Here is an 18,973-nt window from a genome sequence, read left to right on the forward strand (position 1 = left end):
TATTAACCAACCCCAACTGGCACCAATACTATGGGTCCTCATGTAGGACACACTTAGTGTGATCACAACCTTGCTTCGGGAAGCCTGTGTGAGGACACAGGTCAGATGGTAGCTCCCTGGTTCTCCCTCTCCATTTCAGAGATTTTCCTATAAACTTCACTGATGGGCCCATTCGGGAACACTGCCAGCTCCCTCCGGACCTGCCCCTCCAATTCTAGACCATCCATGTGTGTTTCTCACTTTGGGAAGCTTTTCTGTTCTGCTCTCTACATTCTGGTTCTAGTGCCAATCACAACTCTCCCCCAGCCACCCCCCTCCCCAAAGGCTCTCTGAGGCTGCTCCCTTTGTGATTGGCATCTCATTAATGAAGAAGGGCTGGTGTCTCTCTCATTACAGTTACAGTGAGTGAGAGGACCTCAGAACTAATTTACTTGCTCTCACTAGGGAAGACACTTCCTTCCATCAAGAAGTTCACTTTCCTGCTGCCTGTGGCAATAAAAGAACCCGTTTTGTTTTAACATTAATAAGGTGAGAGAATAGAGAATTTCCAAAAGAAATTAGAAAGGCAAGAGGGTAGGTGTCGGCCCGTGTAAGTTTCCCAAAAGCAGGCCTGATGCTGGAGTTCTGAGAGGGAGCTTTGATTCGCAACAATAAAGATGACTCTAGAAAGGCTGGCAGGCAGATGAGAAACTAGCCTCTTAGGGAGTTTGGGGTGCAGAGCAGGGGATGTGGGTTCTAGTCCTGGGTCCTACGTCCCTGAGTGACATTCGCTTTGACTTTCTCCAGTTCTCTGTTTTATTTTCAGTAAAACTCAGGGAATGAATAAACTGATCTCTTAGGGTTCTCCCAACTCTGAGATTTTAATATTTTATAAATGAGCCTCTGGACTATTTAAAACTTTTTTCCTGTTTGGAGTGAGTCTTTATCTCTGGCAACAAATTAGAAATTCCTCCAGAATTAAAGAGCATGGAATGGAAATCATTTGACTTCTCCAGCTGAAAAGGTCAACTAGATTCAGAAATGTACTCCAAGCCTGCACCGTCTATGTGGAAATCTAATTAGAGATCATACTCCATTGGCTGAAAGGGATCAAACTTATCCAAGCTTTCATCTAGATATGTATTTTTTTTAATTACTCTGAGTTACTAATTCATTTGTCTTTTGACTTACAGGAAATCCCACTCATTGATAAAGCTCTGCTTTGACACTCCTGCTCACATAATATACCTTCTTTCCCAAACACATTACTTTATGATCGTGCCCCTTTATCATGTTGTGTTTAAAATGCCTTGTCATTTAAGAAAGCATAAAAGGGACATCTTAAAAAATGTGTTCATCATGTAGCTGAGATGACTTCTGTGCCTAGAACCAGAAGTTTGCTCTCTTGATGTCTTGCCTCAGTGAATGGAGGGCAGCCTAGAGATCATTACTGCCAAAGACAGCATCCCACGTAGCCTTGATTCTATCTGAATGGGCATGTGGATGTTACATTTCAATATGGTTGGCAAAGCAGTGGAAATCAAATGCTTACATTAGGCAAAGAATGGGAAGACCCTCCAATCTATAGCATATTTCTAATTCCGTTTTCTCTCTCTTGCTGAAACAGGCTATTGGAAAATAGGAGAATCAAGTTTACAGTTTGGTTTTGTACCTTTGATATCTATGGGTCCCTGCTCCCAAGATTCCCCACTGAACCCAGTGAAAATTAATTCCATGGGTACCCACTGATTTTGGCCTGGGAGAACTTGAGATCACCTTAGAATCACGGTCTTCCTGTCATTCTCCAAACTCATACCTACTTGTACCAGTTCCTAAGTATTGCCCTAGGGTACTGACAACCTTTTCTCCTACTTACAGTTTTTGAATGAAATTAAAACTAATCCTCTCTGGCTTGGCTAGGTCTTGTGCAAGATTCCCACACCCCACAATCAAGGCCTTACGATGTGGTGGCAGGAGACAGAGCCAAGCCACCACACCTCCATCACGATGTGGACAAGGATCTTTTTTTTTTTTTTGGTCTCCTGTGTAGCAGCTTGAAAACCTGAGTCACAGAACCTCGCTTATGCAAATCATCAGGTTCTCCTTCTCAGCCAGGACATCAGCCCCTCCATTTCAAGGGGATGAACAAGGCATGAGTGCACCTGAGAATTAAGATTAAAATCTTCAGCTTTCCCCCCAGAATCTCACTAGGTTAGTGTGTCCTGGCTTCACTTTCTCCCATACCATGGGGCTGTAAATCTTCTAATGCTGGTATTTTACTCTGCTAGTAAGAAGAATAAGAGGAAAAAAAAAAAAGAATCAAAGGCAAGAAGGCAAGAGACAGGGGACCAATTTTCAGGTCATCCTTTCCTTCTTAAAAGAAGGGATTTGCCTGCAGTGTCTGTAATTTAGAAGGTTTTAATGAGTGGCTTCTAAATTATTTATTACTCATCGAAAGTCATAAACATCCCTGCCTAAACCATTATGAAATTATCTGGGCAGGAGTCAAATGGTTCAAACATTTGGCACTTTTTTAACTGGACTGTTGTTGAAAACAGCTCTGATCTGTGAATAAAACTTCTTTTCCTTCCTCGTTACCCAGGATTGTGTGTGAGCATGGGAGTCTGTATTTGATTACTGACATGACATAAGGCATCTTAGCTTTGTAATTTGTTCTTTTGCAGACTTCCGACTTCATAAGCAAGCCCAAAATTAGTAAAAAAAAAAAAAAAAAGATAAAAAAATTTAAAAAGCCATCAGCAGAATATACAAACTGGATATTCAAGCAGAAGTGTTTGAAATGCCTAAGCCTCCTTTCAAAGAGCTTCCCGCTGTCAAGCCCAAACACCCAGACAGGTAGACTGCTGTGAAATATGTAGGCGATGCCTGCTGCCTGATTTTCAGATGGCGAGCAGGCATTTGAAAGCATCAAAGTTCCCTGTATAGATGTGTGTACATTAATCCCGGCTCCTCTGATCTCCACACTCGCCTATTGTAACTTGCTGTTTAATAGATGGTCAAACTTTGCCCTTCATAGACTGCATTTTTTTTTTTTTCCCAAGGATCTGCTTCTCTCCCAGGAGCTTCTTGCTGGGGCCGAGTTTTAAAAGTTTTTCATTCCCGGGCTTGTGCTATGGCACTGGGTCACCCTTTGAATTCTGCACTTTTGAACACCTCACTTGTTGGCTGGCTTTTCCTCACCTGGTGCCGGTGTCTGTATGTGGCTCCGCTCAGAGCTCTCCAGCCACGGAGCATCCGCCATGAGCCAGCCCTGATACAAATCATTAACAGCCACAGCCCTCGCCCTGTAGGAGCCTGTAATGTGATGGGAGAGAGGAGACGGACATCAAAGGCCATAAACTGGCAGCCCACAGGTCGTGGATGGCCTACAGAGCTGTTTTGCCTGCACTGTGTTTTAAATTTGGATTAGTAGCCAATATATATAAGAAAGTTGGGCAATTTTAGTTAGATGTCTGTACTTCCAGCTTCTCCTGGAAAATTGGAAGATGTGATTGCATGGGGCTTTCTACCTGCATGTGGCCTGTTTTAGATGTTCTTTCTCAATTCAGGTGAGCGACAGATGACATTAAGCACCTTAGACATGGCTGCCTTGTTATCTTTATGTTACCCGCTGGGCCACTGGCCTTTTGAGTCGGTGACCCGTGGTAAGGACACACACAAAAGCAGATAATGATAACTGGCATACTTGGGAAACACCAGCAGATGCTAAAGAGATGTCAACTCATTTAATTGTCCCAACACATCGACAAGGCTAGGATTCTAATAATGGCTTCCCTGGTGGCTCAGTGGCAAAGAATCTGCCTGCAATGCAGAGACCCGGGCTCAGCCCCTGGGTTGGGAAGATCCTCTGGAGAAGGAAATGGCAACCTACTCCAGTATTCTTGCCTGGAGAATTCCATGGACAGAGGAGCCTGGCAGGCCTCAGTCCATGGGGTCACAAAGAGGCGGACACAACTAAGTGACTGAAACACACAACACACAGGATTCTAATACTCATTTTGCACAAGGGAAAATTGAGGCTCCCTGCTCTTAAGTAACTTGCAGTATTTCACACAGCTGATGAGTACAGAGTTGGGTGTTGGAACTAGAGCTATTAGCTTTGAAGCACCTTTCCAATTAGCAATGCACACTTCCTAGAAAGGGTGCACCAAGAGCTCTTGGACCCACCCTCTCTTCTCTCATTCTCACTCAGCGATGCTAGGCCTCAGCCACACTTAACTTCTCACTGTATCCCAGCTAGTCCATATCATTTTACCTCTTCTTGCCTTTGCTTAGCCTTTTCCCTCTGCCTTGAATGCTCTCTTCTTACCTTTCCTTCTGGACTTGGAAGTGCCTCCTCACCTTGCAAAACCCAGTTTAACTGTCAGCTCCTCTGTGAAGGTTTTCATGAAAGCCTGAGTCCGTCATTCTGACCTTGGAGCTCTTACAGCCTCCATTCTTATTTTTTTCAGTGTCCTATGGTAGAAGGTCAAAGTCTCTTCTTGGGTGACCTCCAGGTCCTTAAAAGCAGGATCGTATCACTTTCATCCCTGCACCCCACATGCCTAGCACAGATGCTTGATATGCAGTAGGTATTCAACTCAGGGTGGTCTATGGAATGGAGTGAGCTGAACCATACCTGTCCAAGTCTCCCTGGGGAAGTGAAATTAACTTGGAAGGGTCAACAGTACATTTCATGTACGCTTTAGTTTATATTCTCCTGCCCCATCACTGAATGCTGACTTATCCTCCACACTCAACACTTAACAAGACTGCCACTCGCTCTCCTGGTGTCAGATAGCTGTATACAAGCACTACTTTCAATACCCAGATAAGTTTATCAAGTGGCTTCAGAATGAAAACACATTAGAAACTTGCTGGGTATCACATGGATAATGAGAAACTGGCATATGCGCACTGCAGGATCATGACGCAGCTGTAAACTCAGTCAGGAAATGACCGATGCTACCAAGAGCCTGTGAAGATACGCGAAAGGATGGCAGGTGTGACCAGGTGTGAGCTGAGGGCTGGCCAAACATCTCTTTCCCATACCCACTCTGAATAGAGAGACTTCCCTCCAAATCATTGGCTTCAACTGACCTTCCCAATTGTATTCTCTACTCCCATACTATCTCTGAACATGTAAAATAATCGTCTTGACAGCAAACCACTAAAGGCCGCATTAAATAACTTACGGAATAGCATAAGCATGGAATAAACCAAACCAGAGCCCAAAGCTTAAACTCCATCTCGTGCCCGACTTGTAAGTAAGTGGTAAATTTAAGAGCAGGCACACAGACAAAGCAGGAAGGCAGGCCTTATAAAATGGATTTGTATTCTCTCTAATGAACTCATCACATGTAGGCAGTGAGAAAGGAAATGACCAGGCAAGAGGGAAGAGTTGACTTTGGCATTGAATTATTAAAGATGAGAAACATGTCTTCTCACAGAAGGATTATTTCAAGAGAGGATACAGAGGAGAGGCAGTAATGCATTGAAGGCAGCTGTAATCAGCATATTTTTGTTCCTCAACCTGAGCAAAGCCTCATTGAATGTGCACTGCAGGTGTGATTATTCCTAAAACGTGAACAGAGCCTGAGGAATGAGACCAACATCATCACCAGGCCACTGATGCCCTCAGTATCATGGGATGTATGGTGGATTGGTATATGGCACAGATCACATTTTTAAAAAATTATTTTTCCTAGTGTTAAGGGAGGGCAAAGAAAGTCCATTCTTTCCCCTTAGAAACAGATTCTTAACTATTAGTGCTGGAAGTAAAAGTACAAAGGGAAATTAGCTTCCATGATCAATATTTGTTAGGCAAAATACTCTTTAATTGAGTTGGAATGAAAGTGAATGTGCAAACTGCTATTTAAGATAACTGTCTCGATAAGCTCTTTGCAACTACAGTATGAAGCAGAAAACCTGTTAACTATTTTGTTTCTTCTTTATTCACCAAGATCAGGTACTCTTAAGGGATGGAAGTCTGGGAGAGAGGAATCTGGACCAGTGATATCCTGAGAAGTTTGTAAAAAGAAACAAATAATCTACTCTGTTGAAATGGTGAGCTGACATCTGAATATGTAGACCAATATTTGGTTAGGATTTAGGGGATGATCTTCAGTCAGTTCAGTTCAGTTCAGTTCAGTCACTCAGTCGTGTCCGACTCTTTGCGACCCCATGAATTGCAGCACGCCAGGCCTCCCTGTCCATCACCAACTCCCGGATACAAGTTCACGGTTCATGTGTTGCTGAAGTCTGGCTTGGAGAATTTTGAGCATTACTTTACTAGCGTGTGCTGCTGCTGCTAAGTTGCTTCAGTTGTGTCCGACTCTGTGTGGTCCCATAGACGGCAGCCCACCAGGCTCCCCCGTCCCTGGGATTCTCCAGGCAAGAACACTGGAGTGTGTTGCCATTTCCTTCTCCAATGCATGAAAGTGAAAAGTGAAAGTGAAGTCGCTCAGTCGTGTCCAACTCTTTGTGACTCCATGGACTGCGGCCCACCAGGCTCCTCCGTCCATGGGATTTTCCAGGCAAGAGTGCTGGAATGGGGTGCCATTGCCTTCTCCGTACTAGCGTGTGAGATGAGTGCAATTGTGGGGTAGTTTGAGGATTCTTTGGCATTGCCTTTCTTTGGGATTGGAATGAAAACTGACCTTTTCCAGTCCTGTGGCCACTGCTGAGTTTCCCAAATTTGCTGGCATACTGAGTGCAGCACTTTCACAGCATCATCTTTCAGGATTTGAAATAGCTCAACTGGAATTCCATCACCTCTACTAGCTTTGTTCGTAGTGATGCTTTCTAAGGCCCACTTGACTTCACATTCCAGGATGTTTGGCTCTAGGTGAGTGATCACACCATCTTGATTATCTGGGTTGTGAAGATCTTTTTTGTACAGTTCTTCTGTGTATTCTTTTTTTTTTAATTTTTTTTCACTTAAAAATTTGATTAATATTGCTCTCATTGTTTTTTTTTTAATTTATTTTTTATTTTACTTTACAATTCTGTATTGGTTTTGCCATACATTTCTTCTGTGTATTCTTGCCACCTCTTCTTAATATCTTCTGCTTCTGTTAGGGGATGATCTTAGACCAGCAGAATTAACATCCCTTGAACGTACCAGTCACCAGGTAAGAGAAGTAAATTCTTTCTTCCTGGTCTTTCCAGGAGTCAGATATTGATGGTCCAAACCCTAACATAACTGGCTTGATTCTCTGAAATCTGAGGTCTGTTGAGAACCATCTTGAAAACTTACTGTGAGCAGTTTATATAGAACTCAACCCTCGGGCTTCCCTGGTGGTTCAGTGATAAAGAATTCACCTGCCAATGCAGGATATACAGGTTTGATCCCTGGTCTGGGAAGATGCCATATGCTGCAGAACAACTCAGCCCATGTACCATTATGACTGAAGCCTGTGCCCTGATGTCTGGGCTCTGCAACAACAGAAGTCATAGCAATAAGAAGCCCGCACACTACAACTCATGAGCAGCCCCTACTTGACGCAACTAGAGAAAAAAGCCTGCACGCAGCAACGAAGACCCAGAATAGCCAAAAATAAATAAGTAAATAAATAAAATTATTAAAAACAAAAACCTCAAACAGTCCAGCCTCTATCCTCTGGGCCTTCTCTGAAGAGGCTAGTAGGTCTTTCTCCTTCTCCTCTAATAATAAACCACCCAGTGTCCCCTTCAAATCTCTCCCTATGTTTCCTAGCCCCTGCATTTTTCAAGCTTCTTTCATTTTTCCTGTGTATGCTGACTCCCTAGTTCCCCTCTACTAAATTATGCGCTATTATTTCCACAGTCTGAAGAACTCACAGCTGAAGCATTATTTCTAACCTTATTTTGTATTCCTAGCATGTGCTATAACCTGTTTTGAGTTTTATTTGCAGCCAAGATGCTGACACAGCTCCAATTTTGTTTTCCTACTTTGATTGAGTAGGAGTGTTCATTACTCTGGTACCAGGGTACAGAAGAAAAGTCATTTTAAAAGGCACAGTTTATACCTCCGTTATGGGACATTTTGTTTCTGAATGCTGTCCATTAATATTCTTAAAACTACAAATGTTCAAGAAATAGATGACATGTTCTTGCAGAAAAAAAAAGATTTTAATGAAAACTGAAAGTTGTAATGGTCCAATATTAATTTCCTAGCATGCCTTTTTATGTCAAGCTTAAACAATTTGTCTGCAATGCAGGAGACCCGGGTTGGATTCCTGGTTGGGAAGATACCCTGGAGAAGGGAATGGCAACCCACTCCAGTATCCTTGCCTGAAGAATTCCATGGACAGAGGAGCCTAGCAGGTTATAGTCCATGGGGTCGCAAAGAGTCAGACACAACTGAGCGACTTTCACTTTCACTATTACATCAGATCTCCTTTTTACTTAACTTTCCAGCACAAACAGGCGGATGGAGAAAGCCTAGAAGTTGGGTGTTTGTCAGAAATGATGTTTTCAAAGCCCAGTCCCAGCTCGACATTAATCAGCCTTCCTAGGGTCTTCATTCTTCATTTGTGATACTGTTGAATTTGTGGTAAATGTTAAGGCACATCTTATAACCAGGTAATTATCTTATAACCAGTTAATTCATGCATTTCACCTATAGGGAGTCCTTTAGATGGGGGCATGATATTTCCACTGAGCTTTCCCATAAAGAAACATATATGATGAGTAAGGTTTCATAATACCTCAGGTCTTTATATTTGATTTTTAGACTTCATTTTGGAAGAGATTTATACTCATGAGCTTCTTCTATTTCAAAACTGGGTGACCTGGTAAGATACAGGATACCACTTATCCCTGAATTTTAGATACATAATGAAGAATTTCTCTATAAGTATGTCCCATGCAATATTTGAGATGTAAGAATTATTCTCTGTTCACCTAAAATCGAAATCTAACTAGATGCTCTGTTTTGCTTTGTGTGTTTTTCTAAATCTGACACCCCTATCTGCAGTGTGTAAGAAGAGACAGGCCTCATCTCTTAAACAAGGACTTCTAAGCCTTTCCTTCATACGCTGACTCTCTTTTCTCTCTGCCTTCTTTTCTTCTATATCTGAGCTCTCCTCCCTCCTCCTGTGCTCCATTTACCAGCCTCTGAGTTTGGGTTATTTTTCCATCTGGAAAGCCTCCTTTCCTTCCCTCTCCCTGGATTAGTCAAAGGTACCTCTTCCGAGAAGCCTTCCCGGAACGCCCAGCCAAAAGTAACCTCTGGCCGCATTTAGATTCAACTTTCTCTCTGGACCATACACTGGTACCTCTTACACATGAGGAGCCTGAGTAGTCATTTCCCCTGTATGTTGCACTTTTTCTACGAAGGCACAAGCTCCTGGGTGAAAGCAGCCTTACCTTACACATTTTTGTATACTTGATAGGGTCTAGCCCTAGGCTTTGTGGTCAGTGATCCCCAGATACCTAGTGGTTTCAAAAGTGACTGTTGATTGTCACAGAGTCCATCCCTTCTGCAGCTTCCAGTTTGCTTGGTTTCTCGCATGGAGGGAAGGCATAGCACCTTCTCCACAGTATGAGCCACTGGCCACAGTGGAAGCCCTCGCACATGTATTCAGCTACAGGCATGATGAAAAGTTTCATGGCCAGATCCATTTCATGGATTTACTCATGGACACACAAGTAAGTAATGCAAAACTCTGTCTTCCAACGTCAGATGCCTCATCTGGGAGAAGGTCTTGGTACCCACCTGCCTCCCAGGTCCTAAGGATACATGTGATCTTGGAAAAAGACAGGTAACCTGATGTCTGGAGTGCATTTAGTGATGAGGATAAGAACACAAGATAAACTTCTCTAAAGTATATACTGTTTAACCTGGATGTTTAGGTTTCTCAAGAGGATTTCCAACTTAATGCCAGCATTATATCTTCATATCATGACTGACAAGATGTGTCCTAAAAGTGACATAAGTGGAGAGAAAACCAGCTAGGCAGCATGTGCCAGGCTAAGCTGGGGTCCTATGTGACAGTCCCTGGGAATTTACACTCACAAACTATATCGCACAATGGTCTGGATTTAGAAATACTCAGAGAAGGAAATTCTAGGAAGAACACAACAATAATACTGGCTTTAACTTTCTTGGAAAGCTATTTTGTTTTCATTTTTCGATTCTGCTTTTCTTTGTATGCCTATTGGTCACCACACCTCGTGGGAGCCATTAATTGTCTCAAGAACCAGGGCTCTTGGAACAGGGTGGCCAGGCAACAGGTGATCCACACACCTTGTTAGGAACTTGCTTTCCCTTTTTGCTCTGGTTTCCTTGCTGCAAAGATAGAGGGGCTTTCATTTACCTGGGAGCCATACAGTAGGGTGAACGACCCATGGGGTAGCTAAGCCAAGATGGCCCAGTGCTCTCACAAAACCTCCTGTAGCCACTGGATGGGCAGGCTGTCTGTCTGCTGTGTACCCGCTCCTCATGCCCACATTCCAGGCTCAATGAGTGGAAATCTAGTCTCACATCCACACCACAGCAGCACATTAAAATGTCTTCGATTAAGCCCTGGATTAGCATGTGCCCTGACTTTATCTTAATTGCCGATTAAGATTAATCCCTCTAGAGAGTTTTCCAAGGCTGCTCTATTACCGTGGGGTGAATCACTGAATATTTGGGGCTGTGAGTGCCATTTAGTTTCCTTGGACCAAAATAGGAGATCCAGACTCCCCCAGCCTCAGAGGAAGGGGCTCTTCATTGTTCTCTGAAAACCACCCCGACAGCTCATTTGCACCTAAAGTTTCAGGGGAATGAAGAAGCCTTGATCCATCATGATAGGTCTATGCGAGCTGCTGCACAGAAAGCCACAGGCTTTCGGGTGGTCTCTTGGCTCTAAATGTCTATGGTGAATTTTGGCCTGAAGAACGATATTCTGATCCACACAGTTTTGACTTTATGATTCACAGTGACTTGCTTAAACATTTTTTTTCCCCCTCTTTTTCTAAACGGATCCACATACTTTGTCCTATGAACTGTCTGAGGATAATGTGTAGACAGCATGGTTCTTGAGCCTAAATACTTCAGTGTCTTTCTTAGGAATAGAAATGTTCTCTTACATAACCATAGGTATCAACTTCGTAAATTACATTACTACAATGAACTGTATCTACTCTATCAACTCACTTTGAGATCTTCTTCACTAAATAATAACAGGGTATCTGTTAAGATCTGGTTACAAAAGAGAGGTGGAAATCAAGAGAAAGAAATAATATTTTCAAAGAAGAGTAAGAAACCTCTTTACCTTGAAGAAAAGAGAAATGAGAAACAACCTGCAGTTTACACAGCAGTAGCAGAGTCAAGACAAGCTCAGGAACTCAGGCAGTCAGCTTTTCTGTCCTGCTAGAGTCTCTCAGACCATGTTGTGCAGGATCCCAGGGTCACGGGCGCCCCTCAGGGGTGGGCGGTGGAGGGCAGGGGCGGGCGGAGTGGCTGGAGTTCTCTCCCACCCATTGCCTCTGTCTTTTGAGGGAAAAAAAAAATGCCATTGCTAACAAGCATTTCAAGACTGGTCATGAAGGAGCACACGTAGTTAAATAAAAGGCCAACAAGGCCAACCTCTGGCCGTTGAATTGATAAGAGCTTAAGGAGTCCAGGAAGAACAGGTCAGTCTCGACTCTGCGAACATTAAGAGACATCTGCCCCACCGGACTTGACACAGCCCTGTCTCGATATGGAGACTTCCCCAGTGCAGCAGCCAAGAAATCTTTTTTTTTTTTTTCTTTCCTTCCTTTTTATTGGTGTGCTCAGGCATTTGTGTGGTGTGTAATAAAAACTTGATGATAGGGACTTCTCTGATGGTCCAGTGGTTAACAATCTGCCTTCCAATGCAGGAGGCATAGGTTCAATTCCTGGTCAGGGAACTAAGATCCCACATGCCCTGGGGCAATGAAGTCCACTTACTGCAACTACTGAGCCCACAATTAGAAGCCACCATCATGATGAAGAGTCAGGGCACTGCAACTAATAGCACAGCCAAAAACAATAAATAAATTAATTTTTAAACATGATAGCTGCACCTATTTCACATCCTTTCTCTTAGGTTTAAGATGGTAATTGTTTATGAAATGTTGTGTGGCTATGTGGGGAGGCATATATCAGGCGCATTTAGCAGCCATGGGAAGGCCACTAAGGTGGGGCACGTACCTCTGGCCTGACTCCAATCTGAGAAGCTGCCTGATACCTGTGGCCATGGCTTTTGAGATTCCTAAAAGGGCAATCCCCTGCTTTCTCCACCAGGGAACCTAATCCTGTTACTGCTCGGATGAATCAGCTTTTTCTCAGAGTACATGGGTCAGATGAGTCTGTGTAGTGCTTATCAATGTCAAGGTCAGCCTTGCTTTTCTTGCTCAGATGCACTGCCCCCTTTCATGATGTCTTCATCTGACAATGTCTTCATTTAGGAGCCATTACTGAAAACTGCTTAATTCTGAAAAGCTAACATCAGAGATCTCAGGAGGATCCTAGGAGGCCAACCTCCTTCTTGGATCCTCCACCAAACACACCTTTCTAAAGACTCCTCCTCACACGGTTGTTGGCATTCCTGCTTCTTCTTAGGAGAGTCTACTCCTGGAAAAGAGAAAGTCACTCCTTCATTTCCTTCCTTCGCTTACTGACCTGAGGAGTTACTAGTCACTGGCCTTAGCAGCACTTGGGAGTTCCAATGGATGTACCCCTGTGAACGTCACTCAAATAGCTCACAGCTTTCATCTTTCTTTACACTGAAGTCTTGAGAAAGGCCACAACTGTCAATAGTATTCCTGAATGGACAGAAGTCATTTATGGTCTCTAAGTGTTCTAGTCTGCCCCCTCCCACAGTAATCCTGTTTTCATCCTGAAGCAGAGCATAAAAATTGAGGACGAAGTGCTCTCTCTCTTAAACCCACATGATAGCCATGTTCCTTAGATTCTGTTACAAAACAACTATTGGCTTTAACTGGAAACTTGAAAATTTAGGGTAATTGTAGTATCAATTCATGATTACTCAACACATTTCCTCAACTTTCTTTATGACTGATATTTTGAGTCTATTACTGTAACCTTCTCTGAATAAAGTGTGTTGTCCTGAAACAGTGGGGTCTGAGACACCCCACACCTCTAAGGTTTCTCATCTATGAATCACATGGTTGCCAAAATATCTTTCCCCTCTTCTTTCAATCCTTCTCTCTTAAACTCCCTTCACTTCTACTTCCTGGGATCTGCCTTCGGCATCTGCAGTAACATGACTCTAAACGAACGGGATTTCCACGTTATTCTGGTCTGAGCTGCAAATGATTAGATTCCCTACTGAGCCCTGATGGCAGTATTACTAGGCTTTAACTTGATGAGACTGACTTCGTTAATAGAATTCTCTCTTCTGCTGTTTGACTATGTTAATGTTGCTAAAAGAAGAAGAAGAAAAAAATATGAAAAAACCTGATTTTCCTATATGTAAGCTGTTTTCAAATTTACATGAGGGGTTCTCCTAACAGATCTGCAATCTTTCTTCCTATGGAGACACTAAAATTACGTGTTTGTTTTTCTCCCTATCTAAAAAACAATATCTTGTGAGGCACTCCACGAGGAGTACTTAGATTTAGTTCTGATTAAAAATTCCTCTTGGATATTTCTGTCCTAAGCTCGAAGACCTCTTTTCCTACTTTCCCTTTCTGCTCTTCATCCTTCCCTTATTACCCTTACTCAAGGCATTTGTGTACACAAGTACACACGCATGCGTGCATGTGCACACCCACACACACACCCACACACACAAACACTTCATTTGTGCCTACCTTGGAACAGATCTGAGCCAACATATTCCCTGGGGGTCCAGTGGTCTCTTTTCCTATTAATGAACAGTATGTTGTTGCAGATTCATGGAGGGCTTAATTGAATAAACATAGAAAGATGAATATGCTTATGGGATATCAAACCTCCTTAGGTTTAAAGTTACTGACATAGAAGAATGATCTTGTGCAGCATCCGTGTTCTTTTATAGTTGGGACATTATGGAGTACAATGTCACAGGGAAAATGTTGCCTGCATTGAGCTTCAACTCTGACTCCATCTTCTCCATCCCCAAGTGCTGGGGGGAGGCGTCAGATTTGCAGATGTCAGCAATGCCGGTGTGTGAACTAGTTCAACCTCAAATTCTGTGGCTTAGTCCTTATCGGTGATTCGACGGGAACCTGAAACTTTGTTGAAGGGGAAGGCATTTTGCTAGCTCAGTGAGAAGTTAGTTCAAACGGCACCCAGGATATTGTGATCATCAACAAGCTTGAGGTGGAGGGACTCAAAACCAACTTGCAGGAGCGAGCATCTCCCCAGCCCCCAAGCTCACACCTTCCCGGTCACTGTTCTGCTTTCCTTCCCTTGACACTTTCCATAGATGCTCTTCATACTGTGTCCTCTGCATTTCCAACCCCACACTCATGGGCAGGAAAAAAAAAAAAGTCCACAATAAGAGAACAGAATCAAATTCAGCTGGTAAATCAGACAGTTGACTTTGTGATATGATTTAATAGGGACTGGTCCTTAAGCACCTCCCTCACCGGCCATGCCCTGGGCCTGACTCCAGTACTCCTCTGAGTTAAGAAATTAACACCATGAATTCCACCATCCTGAACCCATGGGAGGCATTGCTAATCAATCACAGAACTCTTTCTCATTCCTCATACTTCAAGCAGTCACCACCAATCCACTGGAGTTGACATGGCATCTGAATTCTATTTACCTTCCTAGATTAAGGCAGTGAGAAAGCCTGGACTTCAGGGGCTTACATTTCAGCTCCACTACTTAAAAGCAATGTGATTTTGGCCAAGTTATTCTGTGCCTCAGTTTCATTAAGGGCAAAATGAGGACAATTAGAGTCTCTTTCTCATATGTTTTGAGTATTAAATGAATTAGTATTCTAAAATGCTGAGAACACTACCTGGCCTACCTCAAAAGGGATGTATGTGTTTGCTATTGTCATTATTGTTCAAATGCAAATATCACTCAGGAGGGAAGTGTTACAGTGTATTATCACATCCCCTTCATATTAAATGGGTCTGGCTAGGTATTCTCCTAATAAGGTCTTTAGGAGGAAGAAAATAGAGTAGGGCAACTCTGTCCTGGCCTTTGGAGATGCCAGTGGATGCCAGGTGGAGAGTGAAGGGCTGAGGAGCTAGGAACAAAAGCTGAGAGTGGAGTGAGTGCTGGGTAGAAAGAAAGGAGGGAGCATTACATAATTTACAACCCAGCTTTCTTGAAACACATGTGTTTTTCCTGGTCCTTTTAAATTAAGCAAACCAAACCAGGACAGTAGAGCTTAGATCCCCAGCCTAAAGGTCTGCAATCAAGCCATGGATGCAAAAGGTCTGGGTTCTCAAAGTTTGGGGTCCAGATCTAGTTGGGAGAGTAGAGGAATTGTAAATCCTGTGATCATTATCTGCACCAACCACTGTCCAAAAGCTACATCAAGAGCAGTGAAATCACTGTCTCTGGATTGATGGTCTATTCTCAGCACCGTACTTAAACCAGCAATTTGCCTCCCCTTTATCTGTTCTTTTTCCTCCTTCCCTTAGCTCTTAACATTTTCTAACACAACTATATCATTTACTTATTTCTCATAGAATTTGCTAATTGTCTTCTCTCTGTAGGAATAGAAGCAACTCAAAGGCATGGATATTTGTCTGTGTTGTTGATATATGCCTAGTACCTAGAATTGTGCCTGGTTGATAGTATGTCAATATCAACTACATCAATGAATGAATGAATGTTGTTAGTTCTTAAACACAGTTTTCCATGCTAAAACGTTGGAGCCCATTTAAGACGGTAGCAAAAACAAGACCACTCAAAACAAAAACAAAGTATAAGCATTGGCATAGTTTCAGTTCAGTTCAGTTCAGTTCAGTCGCTCAGTCATGTCTGACTCTTTGCGACCCCATGAACTGCAGCACGCCAGGCCTCCCTGTCCATCACCAACTCCTGGAGTTCACTCAGACTCACTTCCATCGAGTCAGTGATGCCATCCAGCCATCTCATCCTCTGTCGTCCCCTTCTCCTCCTGCCCTCAATCCCTCCCAGCATCAGAGTCTTTTCCAATGAGTCAACTCTTTGCATAAGGTGGCCAAAGTACTGGAGTTTCAGCTTTAGCATCATTCCTTCCAAAGAAATCCCAGTTTAGTCCTCTCTAAAAAAGTATGCTGCTGCTATGTTGCTTCAGTCGTGTCCGACTCTGTGCGACCCCATAGACGGCAGCCCACCAGGCTCCCCCATCCCTAGGATTCTCCAGGCAGGAACACTGGAGTGGATTGCCATTTCCTTCTCCAATGCATGAAAGTGAAAAGTGAAAGTGAAGTTGCTCAGTCATGCCTGACTCTTAGCGACCCCACGGAGTGCAGCCTACCAATCTCCTCCGTCCATGGGATTTTCCAGGCAAGAGTACTGGAGTGGGGTGCCATCGCCTTCTCCACTAAAAAAGTATACTATACTCCAATTACTTAACTGAAAAGCTGAAAAAGCAAACAAATAAACAAACCCAGAACATTAACTCAGGAGGAAACACATATGCCTGAGCCAAACACAGAAAAATCTCCTTCATCAGGAGAAGCCTCATGATATCATAGAAAATTCACTAGCCTAGATATAGGGAGACCCTCGTTGAAGACCCAGGTTGGTACAAACCAGCTGTGACCACAGACAAGTCACTCTTCCTCTCTGGGCCTCAGTTTCTCCATCCACATTTAGCTTGATTCAATGCAAGTATTTAATGAGTGCCCACTTAATCACCTCTAGTCCTAAGATGACATAACCCTACCCAGTCCCACTGGATACTAAGATGCTAAAATAGCCTACTATCTAAATGTGATCAGTCATGGGTGAGAAATTAAAGCTGCATCCCCTCCCTTCATCACAGTGGATGAGGGGACTTCACTTTCACATAGACCTCCTAACTCAGCAGAGCACACATTTACTAGAGAGCCCAGGTGCTGAGAGCCTCTGGTGCAGCTGAGTCCAGCGTTCACCTCTCAATCGGCACTTTGAGAGCCGAGAATCCAACAGCAATCTCATGAGCACAGAGGACGAGTCCAGTGCCCATAGTCAAGGTGCCTACAGAACTGCTGAGCCAGGGGTGTGTCCGTGCTCTTTCAAACAGCTTACAAAGCATCACAACAATGTGAGTGGGTTTACCACTGTCTTACAAAAGCACATCTGGAGGATCTCTGTGTTCGCCTGCACCCATGAATATTGAGCCCAGAAAACTAAATCGATTTGCTGTTTAATCCAACAGTCAATACGAGCTGCTGTATAGACTTGGTTGGCTTAAAACTCAAGCCAGCGCCTTCGGCAAGGAAAGTCGAATGCAACTGTGCAGCCTGGTATTGATACACACCACAGGTAGTTGTAAGAAACAAATATCCCAAACTGTATTTGATGGGAATGGTCAGTGCTCAGTGATCGATATGGCTAATAATTTTTGATCTTGCTTACTGAAGAGCCGAGCATGGGCTTGTGAACTTCACTGTTTAGGAAAATTCTCTAATGGGATATGGTTAAGATTTTGTTCCCATGCATAAGGATTCCTCTTTCTGCCCCTATTCTGACAGAAGGGTTAAACATCCCCAGCTCCTAAGAGCCACTGCCCATGAATGTGCTCTCTGTCACATGTCACTTTGGCATCAAATCTAGCCCCACAGCACAGCCCAATTACCTGGTTGTAGACCAGTGTCTATATTTCACTGTTTGGCTGCTGAGTGACAACAAGATAAATTAGAAGAGCTAGAAATTAAATTATACTGAGTATGCTTTAATGCCTTATGTGTAAAGCCTCTGCCTGGCAGACTATCTGGTTTCCTCAGGGACTCAATGATGGCAGAGAGGCCGAGAACAAAATTTCCTGAGAACCAACTCCCTTTACCAAAGAATAAAATCCTCCCCCTGATTTCCCATTCCTCAGTTCTAAGAACCGCTGCCTGCTTCTTTGCATGGAAGGTGGCTATTCTTCTCCTTTTGCTTCAGGATTCCTAACTTCGAGCCTTAGAAAAAACACAGTGTCTAATGGTCAAAGGGTATCCATTTTCAGGGAATATGTCTTAATCTCATTACATTCTGCCTCCCCTTTGGGGGCTCAGCGGATTGTGAACTGTGCTTTGAGTTTCAGTTTGGACACACCCCAAACTCAAAGTAAAAATGATATAGGCTTAATAACAACTTCGAGGGAATCCTTTTCAAGTTCAAAGTAGAGGGTAAACATTAATTAATCGGTTCCCCTGCCAACACCGTGTGAGGTATAAACTACTAGCCCCATTTTATAGATGAGAACATTTAGAGTGGAGAGTATGAATGACCTGCCCCAAGTCAAGGTAGACTCCCGTCAGTGAAGGCATGAGCAACTTGGATCCTTGTGCACAGTAAGGGCACACACGACTTTTCTCATTCACAGAAATTGATGCAAACCCCATCCCAGGCTCAGGCATCTGAGCCTAGCTCAGCTGATCGATCTCCTGCCTTGGTCAGAATAGCAACTCTCAGCTCAGCATGGCTGCTACCGATTTCTGCCCTTAGTTTTCTGGCCAGAAGGGACTGCTTTCCTCCAACACAACTCAAAGAAACTCAGATCAAAGTCTCACCAATGGGTCATTTAAACGACAAAGCTTGTCCAACACCTCCCTCTAATAAGACTCCCTGAGTTTTATTAGCCTAGCTCTGCGATGGAAGTCATGTTCAATCCAGGTTGCTCACCGCACCTTGGACCTGCAGCCCAGGGAGGTGTAAGCCCATGGCTGGATTATAAAGGGAAATGCCATTTGGCACAAGCAGATAGGTGGGTCTGTAAGTGCTCAGTTGCTTCAGTCGTGTCCAACTCTGCAAATCTATGGACTGCAGCCCACCAGTCTCCTCTATCCATGGGATTCTTCAGGCAAGAATACTGGAGTGGGTAGCCAGTCCCTTCTCTGGGGTATCTTCTCAATCCAGAGATTGAACTTGTGTCTCTTATGTCTCCTGCATTGGCAGGCGGGCTCTTTACCACTA

This window comes from Oryx dammah, unplaced genomic scaffold, assembly GCF_014754425.2.
Source record: "Oryx dammah isolate SB20612 unplaced genomic scaffold, SCBI_Odam_1.1 HiC_scaffold_26, whole genome shotgun sequence".
Lineage (NCBI taxonomy): Eukaryota > Metazoa > Chordata > Mammalia > Artiodactyla > Bovidae > Oryx > Oryx dammah.